The 22,803-nt window shown below is 44.4% G+C and overlaps 1 pseudogene; it reads right to left on the bottom strand.

Annotated features, from left to right (window-relative positions):
- Positions 1 to 14,038: 14,038 nt before the first annotated feature.
- On the bottom strand, positions 14,039 to 14,156 carry LOC124799789 (annotated as a pseudogene).
- Between the last annotated feature and the right edge of the window lie 8,647 nt (positions 14,157 to 22,803).

Raw genomic sequence — 22,803 nt, forward strand, 5'->3', positions numbered from 1 at the left:
AACAAATCTTCCAGCCGATACCGTTAGTTATCGCCATAACATCAACGTTAGTGTGGTAGACAGGCGGCAGTTGTCAGCATTAAATTTATTCGTAATATTTCCCTTTATTCTTTATCTTCACGCTCCATGTCTCCGATTAGAGTCAGCCTTGTTGATATTAATATGGGAAAGAAAAGAAGCATTGCTCGGTACTTTATGGCCGGACCACACTGACGGTTTCCTTCCTCATCGCAGTGAATCACAGTGTCTTACGTACACTGCTGGCCATTCAAATTGCAACACCAGGAAGGACAAAAACCAAAAAATCAAAAATGTTAATCTTGTGCGAATGCACTACTGGCCATTAAAATTGTTACACCAAGAAGAAATGCAGATGATAAAAGGGTATTGATTGGAGAAATATATTCCACTAGAACTGACATGTGATTACATTTTCACGCAATTTCGGTGCATAGATCCTGAGAAATCAATACCCAGAACAACCACCTCTGGCCGTAATAACAGCCTTGATACGCCTCGGCATTGAGTCAAACAGAGCTTGGATAGCGTGGACAGGTACAGCTGCCCATGCAGCTTCAACACGATACCACAGTTCATCAAGAGTAGTGACTGGCGTATTGTGACGAGCCAGATGCTCGGCCACCACTGACCAGACGTTTTCAATTGGTGAGAGATCTGGAGAATGTGCTGGCCAGGGCAGCATTCGAACTTTTTCTGCATCCAGAAAGGCCCGTACAGGACCTGCAACATGCGGTCGTGTATTATCCTGCTGAAATGCAGGGATTCGCAGGGATCGAATGAAGAGTAGAGCCACGGGTCGTAACACATCTGAAATGTAACGTCTTCTGTTCAAAGTGTCGTCAATGCGAACGAGAGGTGACCGAGACGTGTAACCAATGGCACCCCATACCATCACTCCGGGTGATACACCAGTATGGCGATGACGAATACACGCTTCCAACGTGCGTTCATCGCAATGTCGCCAGACACGCGTGCTACCATCATGATGCTGTAAACAGAACCTGGATTCATCCGAAAAAATGAGGTTTTGCCATTCGTGCATCCAGGTTCGTTGTTGAGTACACCATCGCAGGCGCTCCTGTCTGTGATGCAGCGTCAAAGGTAACCGCAGCCATGGTCTCCGAGCTAATAGTCCATGCTGCTGCAAACGTCGTCGAACTGTTCGTGCAGATGGTTGTTGTCTTGCAAACTTCCCCATCTGTGGACTCAGGGATCGAGACGTGGCTGCACGATCCGTTACAGCCATGCGGATAAGATGCGTGTCATCTCGACTGCTAGTGATACACGGCCATTTAGATCCAGCACGGCGTTCCGTATTACCCTCCTGAACCCACCGATTCCATATTCTGCTAACAGTCATTGGATCTCGACCAAAGCGAGCAGCAATGTTGCGATGCGATAAACCGCAATCGCGACAGGCTACAATCCGACCTTTATCAAAGTCGGAAACGTGATGGTACGCATTCCTCCTCCTTACACGAGGCATCACAACAACGTTTCACCAGGCAACGCCGGTCAACTGCTGTTTGTGTATGAGAAATCGGTTGGAAACTTTCGTCATGTCAGCACGTTGTAGGTGTCGCCACCGGCGCCAACCTTGTGTGAATGCTCTGAAAAGCAAATCATTTGCCTATAACAGCATCTTCTTCCTGTCGGTTAAATTTTGCGTCTGTAGCACATCATCTTCGCGGTGTAGAAATTTCAATGTCCAGTAGTGTACATTATAGCAGGAAGAATACATGATTAAATGTATACGTAATTTTGGAGAGACAGCATGGGAAATGTATTACTTTTGTATGTAATTAAGCAACTACAGCAAGACGTTGATAACTGGTTTTGGAACACTAATGAGTTTAACTCTGCTTAGCACGTCAAAACAAAGTGGGGACCCCTATTAAGATTATTTTATAAATATAGCAGTATATTTGATCTTGTCCTGACAGTAAATGATGACGGCAGAAGTTGGAAGGTGCCAGCATATCGACCACTACCAACAGCTTTAATTATCACCACTAAAAGGGAAGTTATGTAATTCATTTTTTGTTTGTTAACAGGAACATGTTAGCAGCTCTGGAACACATTGAAATCTCTGCGTCGCAGCACTGCGCCTCACCGGTAGAGGAGGCAAAACGGAATCTCACAGCCCGCTGACAAAGCACGGTAATTCGTGTTACGAGGGAGTACGACGCTGCAGCAGTTCGTACTGAGTTGATGGCGGTGCACAGCAGTGCGCCATCATAAGGCGCAGTGGGTAGGTGGGGCTCATGCTTCCAGTGTGGGCGAGCAAATACGAACGACGACGAACGAAGTGGCACGTTATCTCTCTGTGAACAACCGCAAACCGCTAGAGAAGAGAATACCTTGCTGGTGCAACAAAGGCGATCACAATCGAGGCGATAGTGGAAAAGGTGAGAATCAGTTACTGATCAGTTTTAAGAATCTTGCACGGCGTATTAAACACGAAAGTGGTCGTCGCCTACTGGGATTTTGCGACTGTTCACATCGACTGAAAAATCTCACGGAACCGGGGTTTGGGTAGCTGTGTCCTACAACGCTCCAACTCCTTCTGCATAGGACGCAATGCAGAGTACACGTGCGGCTTCTTTGAGCTATAAAATTTTATCTGAGCGACTATATTCTCAGATATGGCACCCAGTAACTTTTTCCTATTTCTTCGGAAGAAAAAACTGTTATGTTATTGTGTCACAGGCATTTCCATAAGATGATTTCCTTGCAGAGCGTTTCCTGTATAAGGCGGTCACGTCATTTTGGTTTTTTTATGTTGTCCATGTACACGTCTGAGAGCGAGAGAGAGAGAGAGAGAGAGAGCAAATTACGTTACTGTAAACAATATTTGGCCTCGTCGTGCCACAGTCTTTGAATCTTGGCAGTCTGATACATTCTTAGTTGTAGGTGATGGACGTATTCTGTAGCACTGTGTTGACTTATGATTGTATCTGTTAGTTGAAGAAAGATTTTTTGTAAAGGACAGCAAGGAAGAATAAGACATATACTTTGGGAAGGGAACGGATTATAAATTTTGAACAATTTTTTTTTTCTAGGAGAAGTTTGAGATAAGACTGCAACACTGTGAAGCTAGAAATGATAATTGTCAGCTAGTTTACTTGCTCAGAGTCACATCAGTGAGTCATGCATTAACATATTAATTGATTAAGCATTGTCATTTTCATAGAAATTCTCTGTTAACATTGTAACATCTTTAACTCTTTGTTCACTTTTTTAAGCATCGTATTGTTCAGAGGCATGTTATGTGTGAAGATCTGTCTTTTTGAGTATATACTTCATTCTAAAATCATTGTCTTGGAATACCATTTCATAGGAATAGTCACTCTCCCCACTCCACAGTTTATCATTACGCACTACCACAGGTGGTGTGCAACAGCTGGGAATTTTATTTAGAGAAAAAAAATTTAGCTTAGCCACGGCCTGCTTGCTGTTTTCGAGCTTTCGAGAAACCTGCCACAATATTATCAAGACGCGAGTTAGGTGGCAATTTTGATTACGGCCAGCTAATTGTTTTACTTCCGTTGCTCATTCAATATAAAGACAAGTTGCATTCAGAACAGTTATAGTTCAGTTCAAATTACGTTCTGTTTAGTCAGCGGTTAGGATAACGGTTTAAATTGGATAACAGTTTGTCGATATATAGTTCTGGTAATACGTAGAATTTGCATAGTGGGACTTAAAGTTGGGCTTGATTCCATATGGAAACAATACGTAGTATGGAGGTTACATCTGCATCTACGTGGATACCCTGCAAATCACATTTAAGTGCCTGGCAGAGGGTTCATCGAACCACCTTCACAATAATTCTCTATTATTCCAATCTCGTACAGCGCGCGGAATAAACGAATCTTTCCGTGTGAGCTCTGATTTTCCTTATTTTCTTATCATGATCGTTTCTCCCTATGTAGGTCGGCGTCAACAAAATATTTTCGCATTCGGAGGAGAAAGTAGGTGATTGGAATTTCGTGAGAAGAATCCGCCAAACGAAAAGCACCTTCGTTTCAATCGTGTCCGCCCCAAATCCAGTATCATATCAGTGACACTCTCTCCCCTATTTCGCCATAATACAAAACGTGCTGCCCTCTTTGAACTTTCTCGATGTTCTCCGTCAATCCTATCTGGTAAAGATCCCACACCGTGCAGCATTATTCTAAAAGAGGACGGACAAGCGTTGTGTACGCAGCCTCTTTAGTAGGTCTGTTAATTTTCCAAGTGTCCTGCCAATAAAACGCAGTCTTTGGTTAGCCATCCCGATAACATTTTCTATGTGTTCCTTCAATTTAAGTTGTTCGTAATTATAATTCCTAGGTATTTAGTTGAATTTTCGGTCTTTAGGTTTGACTGATGTACCGTGTAACCGAAGTTCAACGCATTCCTTTAGGCACTCATGTGGATGACCTCACACTTTTCATTACTTGGGAAATGCCAATTTTCGCACCATATAGGCATGTTATCTAAATCTTTTTACAATTGGTTTTTTTCTTCTGATGACATTACTAGACGATAAACGACAGCATCGTCTGCAAACAACTAGGACGGCTGCTCAAACTGTCTGCTAATTCCTTTAAATCAAATGGCTCTGAGCACTATGGGACTTAACATCTGAGGTCATCAGTCCCCTGGAACTTAGAACTACTTAAACCTAACTAACCTAAAGACATCGAACACATCCATGCCCGAGGTAGTATTCGTATCTGCGACCGCAGCGGTAGCGCGGTTCCAGACTGTAGCGCCCAGAACTGCTCGGCCACCCCGGCCGGCTGCTAATTCCTTTATATAGGTAAGGAACAGCAGAGGATCTATAACATTACCCTGGAGATCGCCAGAAACCACTTCTGTTTTACTCAAAGACTTTCCGTCAATTACTACGAACTGTGGCCTCTTTGACAGGAAATCACGAATCCCGTCACATAGCTGAGACGACATTCCATAAGCACGCAGTTTCACCACCAGCCGCTTGTGTGGTACAGTGTCAAAATTGTGGTACAGCCCATTTAACGCCTTTTTACAGCCACAGTCTCCTCCGAGTCATCCAACATTGGGGAATATGTGTCGCATTGTAGGGTGAGTATGCAGGGAAGAACTAACAGCATCACCAACTTTCACCATTGCAACTAGGCTTTTTCGTGGCGACAATTAAAACTTTGAGACTAACCCCCTCTTATGTCGAAGGTGTTACGTGTGAGGCAGTCCTCCCCACTTGTTCACCCTGACGCCACTGAGATCCACGTTCTCCTCGCCTCTAATAAAAGCTGTGACGTTGCGAGCGAGACTGCGCGTCACAGTTCGGAGAACGATTGCGATCGGAAATGGCCGGCGAGAGCGCGGACTGCGGAGGGGGGCGGACGTGTGGTACGCACGCCGTGTGATCCGTCGTCGGCAGAGGCAGGCGGGCGCGCGCGCACTGCGCTCCACGTCCGCGATCTCGCGCTAGCAGCCTCTAATTATGGACGCCATTAAGGTAGGCGTGCGTGGGCACGCTTCCACAATAATTACACAGACGGCAGGTCGGGCAGGGATACGCGGTGAGGCGAGGCGAGGCCAGGCGTCTGCTTTCTGCCAGCGCACGGGCGTCGCGTCGCTGGCCAACCCGTGCCGGCGTGCGTGCTATCTGCCGACGCCTCTGACCTCACCACCACCGCTGCTTTTTGCTCGTTCGTTTCAATTAGGTTCCTCCTCTCCGGCTTCCTCGCCCTGAGACACAGTCACAACACCTGTCGACGGTCAGGAACAACATTTGCGGCCACTGAGTAATGGCTCAAATGGCTCTAAGGACTCTTGAACTTAACATCTGAGGTCATCAGTCCCCTAGACTTGTTGTTGTTATTGTTGCGGTCTTCAGTCCTGAGACTGGTTTGATGCAGCTCTCCATGCTACTCTATTCTGTGCCAACTTCTTCATCTCCCAGTATCTACTGCAAGCTACATCCTTCTGAATCTGCTTAGTGTATTCATCTCTTGGTCTCCCTCTACGGTTTTTACCCTCCACGCTGCCCTCCAATACTAAATTGGTGACCCCTTGATGCCTCAGAACATGTCGTGCCAACCGATCCCTTCTTCTAGTCAAGTTGTGCCACAAACTTCTCTTCTCCTCAATTCTATTAAATACTTCCTCATTAGTTACGTGATCTACACATCTAGTCTTCAGCACTCTTCTGTAGCACCACATTTCAAAAGCTTCTATTCTCTTTCTGTCCAAACTATTTATCGTCCACGTTTCACTTCCATACATGGCTACACTCCATACAAATACTTTCAGAAACGACTTCCTGACACTTAAATCTATATTCGATGTTAACAAATTTCTCTTCTTCAGAAACGCTTTCCTTGCCATTGCCAGTCTACATTTTATATCCTCTCTAGTTCGACCATCATCAGTTATTTTGCTCCCCAAATAGGAAAACTCCTTTACTACTTTAACTGTCTCATTTCCTAATCTAATTCCCTCAGTATCACCCGACTTAATTCGACTGCATTCCATTATCCTCGTTTTGCTTTTGTTGATGTTCATCTTATATCCTCTTTTTAAGAGACTGTCCATTCCGTTCAGTTGCTGTTCCAGGTCCTTTGCTGTCTCTGACAGAATTACAATGCCATCGGCGAACCTCAAAGTTATTATTTCTTCTCCATGAATTTTAATTCCTACTCCGAATTTTTCTTTTGTTTCCTTTACTGCTTGCATACAGATTGAATATCGGAGATAGGCTACAACCCTGTCTCATTCCCTTCGCAACCACTGCTTCCCTTTCATGCCCCTCGACTCTTATAACTGCTATCTGTTTTCTGTACAAATTGTAAATAGCCTTTCACTCCCTGTACTTTACCCCTGCCCGCTTCAGAATTTGAAAGAGAGTATTCCAGTCAACCCCTAGACTTAACACTACCTAAACCTGACTAACAAGAACATCACACACATCCATGCCCGAGGCAGGATTAGAACCTGCGACCGCAGCAGCAGAGCGGTTCCGGACAGAAGGGCCTAAAACCGCTCTGCCACAGCGGCCGGCTGCGGCCATTGAGAGAGCCCTACGTTTTCTTAATCACAACTCCCTCGACAGCATTTTAATTTGTAGTGTCTCAATGAGCAGTTGCCCTAACATAACGGAGCGGCTAAGAATGGAACACATCGATCACGGCTGAGGTATGGTTTATTTCATTACTGGACCTTATCCTACGCCAAAGTCTATAGCCCTTTTTACGCAATAAACGAAACAGTTCAAGAAAGATTATAGTCTACCGAAGCGCTCCAAGCGTACTAGGCCCGAACTATAACTCATACAAGTTCTGATCGCAGCGTGTTTAAATGATAAACGTAAACACAGGGTACCGCTACTACCATAACAGTGCCAAAATCGTTATTTCACGTTAACGTATCGTTAATTATGAAATTTCCCCTTTGAAAATTAAGAGTGACAGTGCTGGAAAAACTCTTACGTTATTTGATTTTCAAAGAGCTGAGCAAAACTAAACGTACTGTTTTCTCTTTACTTATTCCGATCATTTCTAAACAGACACACAATATTTTAGCGCAACGCAATCTAACTTTCAATAATCCCTGCAAGACAATAGCTCTGACTAACATTAACCTATGCCCTTCATGAATCACTTACCTCACAAAAATCTTCGTTACTCGAACTACTGCAATACAGCGAGCGCCAATACTGCCAGCCAAATAAAACATTCTAACTACTGAAGGCACTAACTACTGACAGGCATGTAGTTAGCAAATGAAAGATTTTGATAGAGAACAAACACTGCATTTACCTTAATAGTGTTCAAAAGTCGTAATGTATATATCAGTTCATGACATCCAGTCTTACAAATTTCCTTTTTCTGACGGACACACGTCCAGATCGTCCGCTCATAGTAATCTCTCAAAACTCTGGCATCTCTCTCCCCACATCCACCACTGCTGGCGGCTCACCTCCTACTGCCCAACGCTACACGCTGTTCACATCCAACTGTCCAACACTACACAAACGAATATTCCAACAATGAGTCCAACCAGCCACAGACCTGCACACAGTGCAGTCAGCGATTTTCGTACAGAGTACTATTTGGCGTTACCAACATAAAAACCTAAACAGACTATTTAGAATTGTTATTATTATTGTGTGCGATTACACCCTGTTGGATCAGACAGAGCTTCTTGAAACTTTTTCCTTTCCTCCCACACTGCTCTCATTTTTTCTGCATGAGCTCTCTTCCTTGCCTCTGTCCATTTCGTTCCTGCTTTATTCCCTGACTTCCCATCTGTCAACTTCCTGCTTAAATACCTTTCTGCCCAAAATATATGAATAATTTATCTGAGCTTTTTGTAGGTCCTTTTTGACCTCTTCTATCCATGGTATAGTTTTAAGGCCTTCTGTGTATTTAAAAACTTTGTGCGTAAGTCTTGTTTTGGGAGGTCTAGAGATGTGCCCATAAAATTTTAATCGCATTTTTCTAATGTATGCTACAAGGTTGGACAATTCCTCTGTTGTTCCTCGAGATTGTAGTCTATATCCCTCTTCTGTTTTCTTTGGCCCTAGTGTCTTTCTGATGATTTTACGTTCTTCCTTTAATAAGTTTTCTAGGTCACCTTGTATGTGGACTGTGTTTTACTGGCACACAGGACTTCAGGTTTTAATACTGTATTATAGTGCCTAATTTTAGTATTTTTGGACAATTGATTTTTGTTGTAGATCTTGTAGGTTCTTCCATTGGCTCTCTTTAGTTTTCGGAGGCGAATGTTTTGTGCTATTTTCTCTCACCCCAAAGGCTCAAGGACTTCACCTAAGTATTTAAAATAAATTATTTATGATATTTACAAAGATTTAAAAACTTCCGTGAAAATATTTACGAAAAGTGCAATTGCTCGGAAATTTCCTTGTGATAACGAAACGACTATAAACAGAAACAAAACTCAACATATGGTAAGTGCACCAGAAAGCAATATCGCAAACCCTGCACTTAGCAAAGATGTGACCAAAGCTAGAATCTCGCGCAAGCGGAGTGAGGCCACTAGTACCGTAATTAGAACTAGCCCTATTCCTTTATCTTTAGAACTATCGCGCGTCGCTACTAACGCCATCGTAATATTGAGCCCGTTCACACGATGCACGGCCGCCATTCACGCAATTGGTTGTCAATCGATTACAAGTTCGTTCATCGTGTAAAACGGGTATAAGACGTGTGGAACACAATCCCCAGAACACACAGTGTTTTTTCTGCCGAGAATATAGAAACATCAGAGACACATTACGGCAAGACTCCAGCAACACAGACCACATATATACACAATAATTAGAAATGAAGAGGAATGGACCGAACGTAACACACACCAGACATTTCCAAAGCTGCATATGAAAACCACATACGAACACGAGGCCACGGACGACAAGCCTATATCCGACATGACGACGGATTCCATTGGGGAGATGCAGAAAGAGAAGAACAAAGCGACGATTGACCTACAGTAAAATAGCTTTGGACGATTGTCGTAACCATACCATAATCTAAGTTAGTACAGGCGAATTGCGACAATTCTGTACTCTAAACCTGTATATAAGTTAAAGCACAAGAAACTGCATGCGCATTGTAGCAAAAATGTCCCGTAAACGTGTAGATACATCTCGAATAACATTGACAAAAGATAATTAGGCTGTCATAACAGACTAATCCAGTATAATGCTGCAGTATCAGCCACACAGCCATTGCACAGTACGTCTTCTATTAGTAACAGAATCCTAATAATTGTGATTGGCGGCCAACGGCTCGAAGCAACAAGTCCGAGTTATTCTTTGTTTTTTTTACTTGTTGTATATTGAAACAAATTTATACTTCAGTTTCCTAGTTTTATGTACCATTAATGCCCTCCTCTCTGTGGTGGGACTTCAGCAACAGTATTTGCGCTAGTGGGTGCTGGAGTGGGATGTAGTTAAGTCCCTCAGACCGCTCTCAACTGGACGTAGCAGCTAAGTGGCCCATAATATTCAAGACCCACCTGGAGAAATCAGTCAGTGGGTCATTAAAAATAAAGCAGCACGAAAAAGGTCTCCTGCCTATTGATCGATGTTAGTCTCGTCATTCTTAGTCTGGTCTGACCTTAGTCATACTGCCTCTTGGCGGTCTTTCTGTAGCGTCGACGTCATGTGGGTATTCCAGGGAACGATCTGGCTGACCGTTTGGCTAGAGTGGCAGTTACTCACCCAACATTCTCTCTGAGAATCGCAGATACGAATTTGCGCGTAAAAGTAAAACCTCTTCCGACTCGGAGACGGAACAATTTCTAGTGGGCTACACCCCCTGCAATAAACTGGACACTACCTAGAAGACTATTGCAGCATAGCTGTCCTTCTTCCGTTCCTCCTGGAAGGAATCCACCGCCACATATCGTCTCCGCAGTCATACGAGAGTAACCAATTGTATTAATTCACGTAACGAAGCACCCCCACACTACTATTGCGGAGCTTTATAGACAGTTGCTCACATCCTGGTCGAATGCCGCCTCTTTCTGGCTTCCCATACTAAGCATGGCCTTTCGGAGTCTTTGCTCTGATATTGACGGACTACTCACAGACATTTGAACTGGTTCTCCGTCTTTTCGTGAAAGTAGTTTTTATGCTGATATGTAATGTTTCGAACTGTTTTGGTGTGGGAGTGGTGTGGTTGGGGGTTGGAACGCCCCCGGCATACGCTGGGTCTGCCGGACCCTCGAGCGTACCTCCTTTGCCACCTGCCTCAGACATCCATCTTTCACTCAGTTTTAATGACTTTTTAGAAGCGATTAGCCCCTTTTTTGCCGCATCCGATTTTCCATTTTAGAAGAAACTCTCCGATGAGTAGTGGGTGCTGATGCACCCTTTATTACTTAGCGGTTCGAGGGTTCACGGCTTCAGCATGGACGGGCACCGGCGCAAGCAGAGTCCTGGGAGACACTCGCCTGACACCACTTGTAACGTAGCAAATTATTACGATTATTTGCAGCCATAATGGCTATGTTTGTGAACCGTGACTGTGTGGGATAATTATTTATTTCAAGTATCTGCTACCAATCACTAAATTTTTTATTTTATGCCTAATCTAACATAATGCAATGCGTTTCGAACATGTTCTGTTGATCTTCAGGCGTTTATACATACATACATACATACATACATAGAGAAATTCTCTATGTGTGTATAAACGCCTGAAGATGAACAGAACATGTTCGAAACGCGTTGCATTATGTTAGATTAAGCATAAATAAAAAGTGACTGGTAGCAGAAACTTAAAATAAAAATTTATTACGAGTTGTCATCTTGAATTGAAAGCGTAGCTTGCCATGGAGCCTGGAGGAGAGCAGATGTTGGTTCTTACGCTGGAGCAGCTGACGCTGGCTACTGCGCCTGGCGAGCGGTGTACTAGCTTCAGAAATGGTTCAAATAGCTCTAAGCACTATGGGACTTAATATCTGAGGTCATCAGTCCTCTAGACTTGGAACTACTTAAACCTAACTAACCTAAGGACATCACACACATCCATGCCCGAGCCAGGATTCGAACCTGCGACCACAGCATCAGCGCGGTTCCGCTCTGAAGCGCTTCGAACCGCTCGGTTACAGCGGCCGGCGTACTAGCTTCGCTGCGTGCAATACGTTGTTACACTCTATGAATCTGAAGATGTACAATTAAATACTAATCGACCTTTTTCATTCTTAGTGTACCAAATTCTATAGGTAAAAGAACCATACTGCTAAAACTTCAAATAAATTACTTCGATACTTTTGGAGATATAAATTATTAACTAAAATACATAATAACCGTGTTGGTATTGTGAAACTAAGTTATGGACTGTAATGTATTCATCTACAGCATCAATTGAAAGTACAACCAAGAGGATAGGTCCATATAATCTAAGTCTCTGGAATTTTCTTTGGTTTCATTAAGACAGATTCCTGACGTTCATAAAAGTACTTTGGAAAAGTATCATTTCATCGTGTTTTGGTTGTCTGAGTATTTTGGAGAGGCATAGAGTGAATGGACGACATACACAAAGTGATGTATGAATGCAGAGTCTCGAGGCGATAACATTGAATAAAATGTTCTCGGGTTTCCAACCGCGTCAATTGCTTAAAACTACACGAGCTTTCGGCCAAGCACTCCTTGGCCATTGTCATACCACTTGACAATAGCTAAGGAGTGCTTGGCCGAAATCTCGTGTAGTTTTAAGCAATTGACGCGGTTGGAAACCCGAGAACATTTTATTCATACGCAAAGTGAGATTGTTACATGGTAATAAAACTATATGAATGTATGCATGAGAAAGTTGTAATGCAATAGGGGAATTAGCGACGTATGTCCGAGTGAGCTTGATTTTGTAAAAGGCAGCTGGGAGGGGCGTGGAGTATTATATTTATCATTAATTTATTTAGTGGAAAGGAATCGTATTTTGTTTCATCAAATTTTATTTAGTTTCGGCATTACGAGATTTCTAGACTAAATTACTTGTGGTAATCTAATTGGCTGACATTAGAAATACCACGAGTATAGAAGTGCTCGAGATGATCTGATTGGCTGCTTAACGTACTGGCTAATAGGAATTCGGCATTTTCCCACGCGTCTGAGTAGGGCTTTGTGCCTCAGCACTAGGAGACGACACAGTCACTTGGGTGCCGTCTTCTGGTTAACACGTATGTTAAATCGCGCTCATAAATTTGTACCAAAATGGAGAAGTCCACGCGTTTTGTCGGTTTTCGTGTACTTGATGAAAAGCGAGTCAATGGTTGAATATTTTGTGAAAGTTTGAGCAGTGTGAGTCGTTTATTAGGGAGAGTGAACATTTCAAGTCGTACATAAACTCCACGTGGCGTATTTCGTGCACATTACGAGACATTACGGCTAGCATTTCTGTACAAGAACACTCGCAATAGTCGTGCGTCAGTGACTGTCAGTTACTGAGGCAGTCAGTAACATTGCATAATTAATAACGGGATACGAAATGCGGACTTGATAGCCATTTTCCTTGTTTTAGAGACAAAAACTAACTAAAAGGAAATTTTAGACAATTTTTCAAACGAGCCATGCAAGAATCCCGAACACTTGTAACTTTCAACTACTGCCCATGGACTGGAGTTATGTCGCCTTTGCGTGGTAGGTATTTACTCGAATACTTATCAACGCTGCTTTTGCGGCTAAACCAGTGTCTACCATCGCAGAGTGAAGGGACAGACAACCTGAAGCCTTTCCAGGTAGATGAACTGATTGTTTAGAGGATAATGAGAGACCGGCCTGTTCCGTCGCACATTCCACCCACTGACCCGATTATTTCTCTCAACCTATTTTATTATTTCAGCACTTCGGCATTTTTTACTCTGCAATTGTCTCGCCTGTTAATCAGCTGATGGAGGCTCAGATGTAGGGGGGGAGTCTCGCTTCAGACGAGCCCTGGGAGACCCATCGAGTAATGTGGTTTACGTACCGGGCTGGCCCGTATACTTTTACTTATCTTTAAATTATTTCTCAGCTCTGGTATCATTATTACTTTCAACGCCCCGATTTTACCACTCCTACATACTTTCATAACACGGTGAAATTTCTGGATGCCCTCACTAACTTCAGATGAACTATGACTTGACCGAAGGACTGATGACTTCATGGTTCAGTCCCCTAACCTCCAACAATCCAACCAGCCAATCACAGCCACAGCACACATTAAGGAGCCGAGAAAGATAATACAGTAACTGCGAACATGTCCAAAAATTCTGAAATTTGAACTTTGTGCGCAAATGGTTACGTGTACAATGAAATCAAACTAACTAAACACCTCCCGAACAGGCCATGAAGGCCGAAGGATAGCGAGCGGCCGCCGTGTCATCCTCAGCCCGTAGGCGTCACAGGATGCGGATATGGAGGGGCATGTGGTCAGCACACCGCTCTCCCGGCCGTATGTCAGTTTCCAAAACCGGAGCCGCTACTCCTCAATCAAGTAGCTCCTCAGTTTTGCTTCACAAGGGCTGAGTGCACCCCGCTTGCCAACAGCGCTCGGCAGACCGGATGGTCACCCATCCTAGTGCTAGCCCAGCCCGACAGCGCTTAATTTCGGTGATCTGACGGGAATCGGTATTACCACTGCGGCAAGCCCGTTGGCTGTACACTGACATAGCGCTGGGTATCTCCTCTCACATCCATCTTTGTGCGGCGCATTATTGCAAGATGAGTGGTCTGGGCAGTTGTTAGTCTCATATCTCTGTTGTTTTGCGTGAGTTTGCGGTTTTGCGAGGACTGACCTAAAATAGCACCTTGCCCATATACAGATATGGGAAAGCTTCTGCACCGTACTTCGTAGCAAGCTTTGGAAGGCAATGCTTTTTGTTCAGGCTCACACGTTTGAAAAATGGACGAACGTTTACTGATGGTGACGACTTTGCACGTCAGCCGGCAACTGGCAGCAAACCAGAAAATTCTCAATGATGAGATTCTGCAAGATCATAGATACACCGTCCAAGACGTCTGCAACAACATGGGAATAAGTTATGGTGCAGGTGAACGTACTGCTGTCGTAAAAATCAAACGTGAGCAGGGTTGCGCCGAAATTTGTGGTACGAGTACTTCGACCTGGTCAGAAGTAAAATACTGTGGAAATCTGCAGGAAACTTCAGCAAGTACTTCAGTACTCGTATGATCCATACTTTCTTTCAGAAGTTATCATTGGTGTCGAATGTTCGGTTTACAGCTGGCAACCTGAAACTGTGCAGCAATAGTCGCAATGAAAGAGTCTTCCTCTATCTCAGCCAAAGAAACCTTCTCAGGTCGAGAGTATTATTAAATCCTTGTTCATGTGTTCTTACTTTATATTGTCAGGATTGTACATAAAGAGTTCGTCCCTCCTTGTCAGAGATTGATACAAAGTTATATAGCGATGCTCTAAGACGTTTGATGGAGGACATACAGAGAAGACGTCCAACATAAGTGTCCAGCGAACGGTTGACTGCTTCATCAAGAAAACGCACGAGCATATACGGCCTACATTATTCAGGAAGCTCTGACAAAAAAAAAGTTACTGCACTTCCCCACCCACTGTACTTATAACAGTTAACTCCGTGTGACTTGTCCCATGAGATTACGGGCGAACTGCCCATGTCAGTAACTTTCTCCCAAGACATTTCGGCGCAGAGCCTTCTGACCATTTTCGGATGTGTACTGGCGAAAGTACACTGAAATTTTCTCTTTAAAACATCCTCGGTGTATGAATGGTGTACCCAGTAGTCGCTGCGCAATCGAGTACACCATGCTTCCAGCGTCGGGGTTTTAAACAGGGGAGTTCAGTGGACTTTCTCCAGTACATACCCGGAAATGGCCAGAAGACTTGGCAGCAAGTTACTGACATCCGGCAGTTCGTCTGAAATTTCACGGAACAATCTATAAGCCAGGTAAGTTTTAAATTTCATAGCTGTGTGACTTTTTCTTCTCCTCAAGAAGACAAGCAGGTTGAGAGGGCGGAAGAATTAACACAACGAAGGAGATTCAAGCGGAACTGCAGAGGGTACTTAACCCCCTAACAAAGACAGGCTTCCTGCAGAAAAAAATTTAAAGGTTTAATTGACTGTGAAAGAGCAAAAAATTACACCGATCGACAGCCGGCATTGGGTTTCAGTACATCAAGAAACATTTCGTACTATATTTGCAGGCACGCAGCACGCTAAAGAAATTGGTGTTACGAACGGTAATATTTCTGAAGTCGCGTGCGTTTTTCCCCTGTCAGTCCCAACTGAACTGAACAAAGAGTGCGGAGACTTTATATACTGTATTATAGCAAAGTACCTTGGTTAAGTCACAGGGTATGCCTACAATGATTTTTGTTGCTGAATTTATGAAGGAAGACGGAGTACAAGAACAAAACTTAGAATATCAGTAATGAAGTGCAGACCTCGTATTTTAAGTGGACTCGACTGCACGTTGCCCACATTAAGGCAATGTAAAGTGAGAAACATCTTCTTCCTTACTTGATGAGGATGCATTTATAAAGAAAATCACATTGTAAAAGGGACACATTCTGACTAAGTCCGACTGTCTTAGCTCAATACAGTTAAAGGAAACGGGAGGTTTTGGGAATTCATTGTGGTCTTGAAAGAATTCAAAGGGTAGTTTCCTAACTACTTTGAGGGCACTGTCTATGTTACATCAGTTTTAGAGATCGCTTCATTTGAAAGCGGCCCTATGAATGTGTAGATGTAACTGATTGGACTGCAATATTTTGAGCGACATATTTGCTGAGAGACCCTTTCTCGGTTATGAAACTAAATACGAGTCAGTCACGATTATATACAACTTGAGTGCGAAAACCCGTTTCTGTTCTTACGCCTACAGCTTGTACCAGACAAAAATGTCTTGTCTTCAGCCTATCAAAAAGAATTAAATACTATTCAAAATTTATTTTGTTTGAGATACATGTTGTTGAGAAATATGAAATACATGAGGGTCATTCCGAAAGAAATGCCTCCTACTTCTTGTGATGAGTCTGAAAGTCCACGCCAGATGTCGTTGATACAGTGTTAATGCTTGAACCTTCCTCTTTCACTTACAAGTGGTTTAGTTGTCCTGCAATTGTTAGCACCAGCAGAGGAGTGTTCCAAAATGGAGTCTCAAGTGGACGCGGTTATAAAACAGCGACGTGTGATTGAATTCCTCACTGCTGAAGTTGCGCCGATTGAAATTAATTGACGCTTGCTAAAGGTGTATGGAGACGATACAATAGACGTGAGCAATGTGAGGTTTTGGTTACGGCATTTTACAGGTGCTGAAAGGCGTGTGCATGACAAACCACGGTCCGGTCGACTCTGCAAAGCTGTCATCTCTGGCAATGGAGAGCGTCTTGATCAACTCGTTCATGCTGATCGGCGGATAACGATCAGAGAATTGTGCGTAAAGCTGAATGCCGGCTGTAATGTCTTGGAAACGATGTTGGAACATCTTGGTTATCGCAACGTCTGTGCGAGATGTGACACGCGGATGCTTACAGAAGAACAAAAAACTCATCGAACGGATTTTGTCTGGACCTGCTGGATGCATATGAAGCTGACGGTGACAATTTTATCAATACCATCGTCACCGGAGATGTAACGTGTTGTCACCACTACGAACCGGAATTCAAAAGACAGTCCATTGAATGGTAACATGCGAATTCTCCGTCAGAGAATAAATTCAGGACACAGCCGTCTGCAGACAAAGTGCTGTGCACAGTCTTTTGGGATAGCCAGGGTGTGGTTCGTCTGGATGTCCTGGAGCCTAGAGAAACTGTCAATTCAGTACGCTACAAGACGACATTGACTAAGCTGACAGCCCGAATTTCCAGGGTAAGATGATCGACCTGCAACATGATAACGTCAGGCCCCACACCAGTTTTGCGACTTCGAACTCATTGCAAAATTCGGCTTTACTGTCTTACCATATCCACCGTACAGTACCGATTTAGCGTCTTCAGGCTTCCACCTCTTTGGGCCCCTGAAAGGTGGACTACGTGGCAAGCATTTTCAGTAATCGGATGCTGTTGTCAAAGCCGCAGGGAAGTGGTTAGCCTCAGATGGTCCCGATTTTTACAAGCGTGGCATGCAGGCTCTGATTCACTGTTGGCAAAAGTGCATAGCGAATGGTGGTGGTAAGTGAAAAAATTACATTCTGTAGCTAAAATATTGCTCTATTTAGCCGTGCTGTTGTGATTTATGCATCTCCTGTAGTTTCCATGAACAAAAAAAGGAGGCATTACTTTCCGCACGACCCTTGTAAAACCAGATCCTACGCAGTTTGACTGCGTTGCCGTGTAAACGCGACACGTTCACAGTTCCCCCCTTCCCCCTCCCATCCAAGCGCTCATAAATCATGTTCTTGCGGTGGGGGAAACGTGAAATGAAGCTGAACGCTATGACACTCCTGCCAGGGCGCGGTCCACGAGCTGAACTCTTGGCCTGCCTTGCAGTAACGAGTGCCAGCAGTCCTGCGAGGACGGTAGCAGTCATCTTGAAAGACAGGACGAAAGCGCACCATTTGACTACCGAGGATGCTGAAATAAACATACTGCTTCATGTCAACGGTCACGTGAATGAGTGTGCTCAAGTCAGAGCATGAAAAACACCCCGAGAACATCAAAACATCACAGAACCACCTCCTGCCTGAACTACACCCTCCAGATTGGGCCGTCAGTGCAATCGATGAGGAGGCGACATCACAACTCCTCAGACAACACCACAGGCGAAACTTCCTGGCAGATTAAAACTGTGTGCCGGACCGAGACTCGAACTCGCGACCTTTGTCTTTCGCGGGCAAGTGCTCTACCAACTGAGCTACCCAAGCACGACTCACGCCCCGTCCTCACAGCTTTAATTCCGCCAATACCTCGTCTCCTACCTTCCAAACTTCACAGAAGCTCTCCTGCGAACATTTTAAACTGCCAAGAAGTTTCATGTCAGTGCACACTCCGCTGTAGAGCGAAAATTTCATTCTAGAAACAACCCTCAGGCTGTGGCTAAGCCATGTCTCCGCAATATCCTTTCTTCCAGGAGTGCTAGTTTGGCAAGGTTCGCAGGAGAGCTTCTGTGAGGTTTGGAAGGTAGGAGACGAGGTACTGGCGGAATTAAAGCTGTGAGCACGGGGCGTGAGTCGTGCTTGGGTAGCTCAGTTGGTAGAGCACTTGCCCGCGAAAGGCAAAGGTCCCGAGTTCGAGTCTCGGACCGGCACACAGTTTTAATCTGCCAGGAAGTTTCATATCAGCGCACACTCCGCTGTAGAGTGAAATTTACATTGTAGTAACACCACAGGCGTCCAATCAGTAGCTGACCACTTTCTGTGTTGTTTGGCCCACTGAAGGCGTGCAGCTTTGTGTACCGCTGTGAGCTACGTCGAGGTACCAGATTTCAAATGTCTATTGCACGCAGTTCCCTTCGCATTGTTCGGTCGGAAACTGGTTGAGATGGACCTGCGTTCACTCACAGCTGCAAATTCAGCCGAGTTTAAAACCGTTCGTCATCGACAAGGCGAGACACTCTTCGCTAGGCTTTGACGGGTAAACCGTCCTCACGTGGAAGGTGTTTCCTATCGCAAAGCACGTCTGACGTGGTGTCCGTCGTGGTTGTTCCACGCTCATACGACCTGCTACATCTCACGGATCGTACTCCTCGTCGTGATTTTCGACCTCAGCGCTACTCAGCGGCAGTTCCCGACTGCATCTGCAGCGCGAATCACACAGTTTATTTACGAAAATGAACGCACTTAAATTAGCCGCTTTAAATCTGTTAGCAATTGTCGAAGAGCGGTGAAAGAAACTAAGAAGATTTTGTGTTCGTCTCTGGCTTGAACAGCAAATTTCTAGTAGGGCAACACTATATAATGCTGTACAACGGTATGAGACGTATGCTTGTAGAAGTTCGTTAACTCAACATGCCCCACTGCCATACGGCAGTCTATATTAAGACCGGCCTTAACACGGACCAACTCACTGCAGATCTCCAGAGCCATGTGGATGCAACAGTCACCTGGTGTCGCTCAAATAAGATTTCCCTCAATGATGCCACTACTAAGGCTGTCTACTTCAGCAAACGGCGCCAATCCTCCACCACAACGTGACTACTGCAGCGGTCTACGTCCCATGGTTCCAGGATACCAAATGTCTACGTGTCCGACCAGATAAAAAACTGCTCTTCCATCGACATACAGAATACGTCACCCAAAAAGGACAGAAGCTGATGAAAGCATTGTACCCGATATTCAACAACAGGGAACTGAACGAAGACACCAAGTTCCAACTGTACCGGACGTTTGTCCACCCTTCCTTCACCTATGCCTCCTTCACGTGAGCTGCAATTAGTGCCTCCCGCATGCAGACCCTCCAGCGCCTGCAGAATTGGGTGCTTCGGTGGGGGTTGCATGTCCCTCCACTCACGAGAGATGTTACCCTGCACGAGGAGACAAACATGGTCACTCTAAAGGCATCTGTTCGAGAGGGCAATGAGTCTCTATGACAAAGTGGATACCCTGCGCGACACAGTCGTTGGCTTACACCACATTCGCACCATGACTCCTCGGCGCTGGCATTGCCACCCTGTTCCTCTTATCTCCCTCGAGGAATCAGATTCGGACCACCGCTAACGATAGCCCTGTAACGGCCACTAATAATGTGTCAGTCTTGACACGGCCACTCAATATGTGATGTCCTGGATACGACCACCAGTTTCACTACGTTGCTGTGTTCCCTCTTGCCCGCAGTCTTCAACTTCGACTGTCGGAGAGTGGTATGGGACTTCAAGTCGCACACATTCAACGTGCACTCCAATGATGTCATTGTAAGGTAGAAAAATTTTAGCTTTAGGCCTACACCAAGACCTCTGAGACTGCCATCCACCAGCGAGGCTGTACCTCAACCTACCACAAAAAAAGTTAATTAAATTGAATCTTCATCCCATTTTCGGTTTTCAGTTGCACATAGTTAAATCATAGAGCCTAGTTTCCGCATGCATAATGTCAATTTTCTCGGTGCTTCAATGACTACCATCACTCTGACGTGACGTGTTTCATCACATACTGTATATTTCAATATCGTTTTGTAATTTCATTTAAATGGAAGCGGATATTATTTCCAAACGGATCACCATCATTGAAAAAGAAACAAAAATGAGACATTCCATAAAACCAAGGAATAGAAATAATATTATACACAAAGTTACAAAGTAGCAAAAACTTCCAGTGTGCATAACTTGTCTCTACTGGGAAAACCTTCGAGTTGTTGGTCTATGCAACAAGAATTGCAGCAGATACATTATTTATAATAAATAATATCGACTACTGCAGATAATACTTTTATTGAGTTAATAAGAAAACTCGTATTTTTTAAAAAAAAAGGTGTAAAAATTTGGAAGTAGCTAGACACGAACTCGCTACCTTTTACTTTAAAATTCATCACAACCCCGACATGGCAGCCACCTCTCCGTAAGCGATATGCACTGTGTAAAGACGGTACCTATACATGTTATTATCTGGTATTTTGTTGTGACAAATTGTACTAGAGCTTTTGATATATCATAGCTGAGACGAAGTAATGAAATGATATACTTTCATAGCACCCAAGTTATAACACTAAGAACGCCAAATACAGGAAGTCTCTAACTACCTATCACTTTGTTATATCGAAACGTACTTAAACGACTCTTTTTCGAGAGATCCCTCAATCTGCCGATGCTTTGAAGCAGCTTATATTCATGTCACATACTCCATAATAAAAAATATCAAGTACGAAATTTAACTGCATACAACATGGCGCCTCCTAAATTCTGCTTACACGGTGTCGCATCTCATAGGCCACGTTGCTCTCCACGAGGAAAAAATTGTCGTCCCAGATTATTCATTTCACGATTACTATTGCAGAGGAACGTGTGATTCCATACCGTTACGTCACCAACTCCTCGTTCACGAACGATTTCACGTCCTGTGAGAGGAAGGCTTTAGGATCTTTTCATTACTACTGCTCTACTCCAGCGCCGCATGAAACTGCTGCGAGTGATACAACGCTCATTGTACACGGTTTGGCCAGTCCGCGTTGATGCACCAACCAATCAGGCAATTTCATTCATGGTGTGGTCATGGGCACATCACTCTACTCCCATTACATACGTCAGCGGTGGCTGTCAGATGGCCGTCTGTTACATTCGATACCATCAACAACGCTCCAAGCAACCAGTGTGCTTTTTTCATGGGGTGATTAACGTTTGGTCTGATGAGCTTATAGGAACTTGTACTCGTACACCGAACAGGTCCGACAGTGATAGGACGTACAGTTCGTGCCAAGTGAAGTTGGAGCTGTAAACAATGAATCAATGAATAATGTTGTTTACAGCGCAGAGAGGTGAGCATTCCTACTGCTCTTTCCTCCTGTCTGATGTACGGTCAAAGGAACAATACATAAAGTCCCCTTTGCATTTCTCGATTTCATAAAATTCAGTCCATTATCAGTTATTGACATACACTGCAAGAAATGAAAATATCCAACATGTCAAGGACTGTCTTCAGTGGCTCCAGGGCATAACATGTGCTTACTTTGGGTTTATAATGTAAATAACTCATTTGTTACTGTCATCAGCATTAAAATGGTGCTGAGGAGACTTGTTTGTGTGCGATTTGTTTTGACCGTGCTGGCGGTAACTGTGCTGAGTTTAGAGGGGAACAGTGATTGTAACATTCATTCTAGGGTACAACCATACCCCCCCCCCCCCCGACTCCAACCGAACAGCTTTATCCATCTGAATGAGGTCGCGTTGTGGTCCTCCGGCAAACTGGGTGGCTGAACTCATTGGGCACAGTCTATCGGTGTGCATCGTTGCTTTCAACAGTGGCCTCTGAATCAGTCCTACTCAGGTTCTGGACGTCCACGTAGTACAGATGCACGTCAATATCGACGCATTGTGAGAGCGGTGGTGGCCGACTGACAGTCATTTAGGGACGAAATCTGGACGCGTCTTGGACCTGCTGTGTCACCAGGCACCATTCGAAACCGTATGCTTGCAGCAGAATGACGATCAAGTGTGCCTCTGACCAGGATACCTTTGACACCACGACACCTCGAAGCATGGATACTCTGGTTTCGTGAAAGAATCGATTCGAGAGTGGAATGGCGCTCTGCTGTCTGGTAGCGTGATGGACGTACGCTTGCATGAGGTAGTCCTGGTGAGTGGTCTAGTCCAAAGTGCATTCGCCTACGACACACACGTCCCAGCCCAGGCTTCTGCAGGGTAAAATAATCAGTACCCACTACA

This window comes from Schistocerca piceifrons, chromosome 5 (genome assembly GCF_021461385.2).
Source record: "Schistocerca piceifrons isolate TAMUIC-IGC-003096 chromosome 5, iqSchPice1.1, whole genome shotgun sequence".
NCBI lineage: Eukaryota > Metazoa > Arthropoda > Insecta > Orthoptera > Acrididae > Schistocerca > Schistocerca piceifrons.